Genomic DNA, 4,418 nt, shown 5'->3' on the forward strand with positions numbered 1-4,418 from the left:
AATATATGACTGGCAGCGCAGTGGTTAGCGCGTGTGCAGCACAGTTCTAAGGTCATGAGATCGAGCCTTCCTGTGTGGAGTTTACATGTTCTCCCCGTGCTTGCGTGGGTTTAATCCGGGCACTCCGGTTTCCTCCCACATTCCAAAAACATGCATGTCAGGTTAATTGGCTGGTCCAAATTGTCCCTAGGTGTGAATGTCCCTGTGTGCCCTGCGACTGGCTGGCAACCAGTTCAGGGCGTCCTCTGCCCACTGCCCGAAGATAGCTGGGATGGGCTCCAGCACCCCCGCGACTCTACTGAGGATAAGCAGTTTAGATAATGGATGAATGAATATATTACATAAAGGACATCACAAAAAAGGATTTCCCAACTACTCAAATACAAGAAAAAATACCTTAGGTAAAAACATAGCCCAAGTTGGGTCAAAAATCAACCAATCTACTACTTGCATCAATTTAAGCTAAATCTCTTTGCTGTTTTGCAAACTAACAAAATAATTGAGATCTTTCTAACATAATGATGCACTTTTACAAAGTTGTTATGAGCAAATGACACAAATCGTGGGATTTCAAAACCAAATATCCATTTTTAATCCATCTAAACTACTTTATAAATCTTGATTTGTGTGTGTGTGTGTGTGTGTGTGTGTTTGTATGTGACCTATAGGCTCCCAAATGGCTGAACCAATTTTTGTGAAGAGATACACTCTTGTACTTTAGGCAGCTGCAAGTGTTTTTAGCATCGTTGTGTGTCAAGGGACCACCCAAAATACTAATTAAAACGAAAAACCATCTGCTTTTGCGTAGTCTGATTTCATAGGGACTTTTAATGTCCTCTGGCGGCCATGTTAGGTGCTGCACCTTCCGACCAACAATCAATTCAAGGAGCCAAATCCAATCTTCTGCCAGGCCATTTTACTTTTTTATTTTAAATTAAAAGGCCTAATGGAGGGCCTTTCAAACAATATGACCCATTTTTTAAACTCATTCTGCATAAAATGACCCACTTGGGGCACCACTATTTTTGTATAAATTGACCTGATTTGTGAAGAGGTTCACTCCTGATGTCAGGAACCAGGACCCACTCGCGTAACTCTCTCACAGTTTTATGGGGAAGAAGGGTAAGGATTGCACACACGATCTGGTGATCGCTGGTCGCGGGGAGCAGGTCGCTCTGAACGCGGAAGTGGCACTTCCGTGGCAAGCGATGGCGTGTCGGGAGCGAAAAAATACAGGTCAGTAGCCAGGATAGGAGAGCAAAAACGTGGTCGGGATTGGAAACAAGTTGAAAGCCAGGAGAGGAGAGGGGACGTGGTGAAGATCAAAAACGGATCGTTATTCGGGACGGGAGAACAGACGTGGTCGAGATCAAAACAGGTCGTAATTCGGGACGGGAGAGCAGACGTGGTCGAGGTCAAAACAGATCGTAGCGGGAGACAGACAGGAGCAAAAAACTGGACAGGCGAAAAAGGACTTGCAGTGTAAAAACAGAGATTCGCATATGGACCGACAACAGGGTTTAAATATTGGGGAAGCCAATCCGTCAACAAGCTGCAGCTGGCGCCACACGGGCGGGACCAATTGGGCGCCATGGCAACCGTGACACCTGATCCGAATTGGGTATTTATTTTTGTAATTCCTCAAAAAACTCTAATGAGTACAATATAATTATCCATCATCCATCAATAAATACTTGCCACTGAAGCTTCATTTTCAATGCATTTTGAATTCCTCCCATTTGAGAACCTCCAAACTAGAATATTCTTTAGTTCAGCAGCAACCAAGAAAAAAGCACTCCAGAAACTGTATGGAATTGTATCAACCTTTGTGTGACTTTGTGTGAGGAGCGGGTTGATTAACGAAGGCAGACTGCAGCACTGGCGAGTTAACTAGGTCTACCATGCACTCCAGATCTTGTAAAAATAGCACAGGCGTGATTGCATGCTGGCCTATATACCGAGCTGCTTCCTTAGAAGGGGGAAAAACAAAGCTTAGGACTTTCTTTCATATTTACATAGCTTATGATCACATTCCCTGCCGTTAACGGATGAATACGACATAAATAAAGCAATGAAACGGGATGTCGGTGAATGAGTGAGGACCTTAAATAAATGACTTCTTTTCTGTCTCCTCAGTGTCTCCTGAGCTGCTGGGTGTCCTGTCCTCCATCGCTGCCTTCATGGCACTGATGGTTCTGTTCTTTCTTTATCTCAGCAACAAACTGGCAGTGGACACTCCTGACACCGCACCGCATATCAGTGCTTATCAGAAAAACGACACAGGTAGCATTTTAGGATCGATTTTGAACTGAGGTTGGTGGGAAAAAAGGGGATATTTCAAAATGTCGTGTGTTGATGTTGTTTTCGTACAATTTCTTCACCATGATAATGACATAAATTTCATTTTAATAATGTACAGTGAAGGAGATAAGTATTTGAACACCCTGCTGTTATGCTATTTCTACCACTTAGAAATCATGGAGGGGTCTGAAATTTTCATCGTAGATGCAGGTCTACTGTGAGAGAGATAAACTAAAAAGAAAAATGCAGAAATCACAATGCATGATTTTTCAACAATTTAATTGAGTGATACAGCTGCAAATAAGTATTTGAACACCCGTGTATCATCTAGAATTCCGACCCTGAAAGACCTGTTAGTCCGCCCATTAGAAGTCCACCTGCACTCCATGTATCATCCTGAATCAGATGCCCCTCTTTGAAGTTGTTAGCTGCATATAGACACCTGTCCACCCCATACAAGCAGTAAGACTTTAACTTGTAACATGGCGAAGACCAAAGAGCTGTCCAAAGACACCAAAAACAAAATTGTACACCTCAACAAGGCTGGAAAGGGCTACGGAGCAATTGCCAAGCAGCTGGGTGAAAAAAGGTCCACTGTTGGAACAATCATTAGAAAATGGAAGAAGCTAAACATGACGGTCAATCTCAATTGAAGTGGAGCCCCATGCATGATATCATCTCGTGGGGTCTCATTGATTCTAAGAAAAGTGAGGAATCAGCCCGGAACTACACAACAGGAGTTGGTCAATGACCTGAAAAGAGCTGGGACCACCGTTTCCAAGGTTACTGTAAGAAATACACTAAGACGTCGTAATTTGGAATCACGCATGGCACGAAAGGGTGCCCTGCTTAAACCAGCACATGTCAAGGCCAGTCTTAAGTTTGCATATGACCATTTGGATGATAGAGAGGAGTCATAGTAGAAAGTTTTATGGTCAGATGAGACCAAATAGAACTTTTTGGTCATAATTCCCCTAAGCGTGTTTGAAGGAAGAAGAATAAAGAGTACAACCAGAAGAACACCATCTCTACTCTGAAGTTTGAGGGTTGTAGTTGGTGTTTTTCTGCACATGGGACAGGACGAGTGCACTGCATTAAAGAGAGGATGACTGGGGCCGTGTATTGTGAGATTTTGGGGCACAACCTCCTTCCTTCAGTTAGAGCATTGAAGATGAGTCGTGGCTGGGTCTTCCAACACGACAACAACCCCAAGTACACAGCCAGGAAAACCAAGGAAGGTCTCTGGAAGAAGCATATCAAGGTTTTAGCATGGCCCAGCAAGTCTGCAGACCTGAACCTAATCAAAAATCTTTGGAGGGAGCTCAAACTCCATGTTTCTCAGCGACACCCCAGAAACCTGACTGATCCAGAGAAGATGTGTGTGAAGGAGTTGGCCAAGATCCCTGCTGCAGTGTGTGTAAACCTGGTGAAAAACTACAGGAAACATTTGACCTGTGTAATAGCCAACAAAGGCTACTGTACCAAATATTAACATCCATTTTCTCAGGTGTTCAAATGCTCATTTGCAGCTATATCACACAACATGCATGGTGATTTCTTGATTTTTCTTTTTAGTTTATCTCTCTCACAGTGGACATGCACCGACGATGAAAATTTCAGACCCCTCCATGGTTTCTAAGTGGGAGGAATGACAAAATAGCAGGGCGTTCAAATACTTATTTTCTTCACTGTATATGTCGAAGTGTCCTTGGGCAAGACACTGAATCCCCAATGCCTCCAATAAACAGGTGGTTGCCTTGCATGGCTGACGCTGCTGTCGGTTAGTTAGTGTGTAAAAGGGAAAAGTGTAAAGCACATTGTAAAGCGCTTTGGCGGGTCTTCATTGACTTTAAAAGCGCTATATAAATACAGACCACTTACACTTACATGACAGTTCTACAACGGGAACTAGAAAAAGCGTTATATTGAACATCCTTATTTGTTATTTTTCTCGGATTCTAATTGAAAAAAAAACATTTTTAAAAATGACAAAAATCAATTTGTTCTCTTCATTTTTTAAAAACGTTATTTTATACTGAAGGTGGTCGTAGCGACGCTGCTGCGACCTCCTGCTAATGGCCTGCAATGAGCTAACCTACTGATCCCCCACCGTGGAG

This window comes from Urocampus carinirostris, chromosome 20 (assembly GCF_059441175.1).
Source record: "Urocampus carinirostris isolate Australia breed hairy pipefish chromosome 20, RoL_Ucar_1.0, whole genome shotgun sequence".
NCBI lineage: Eukaryota > Metazoa > Chordata > Actinopteri > Syngnathiformes > Syngnathidae > Urocampus > Urocampus carinirostris.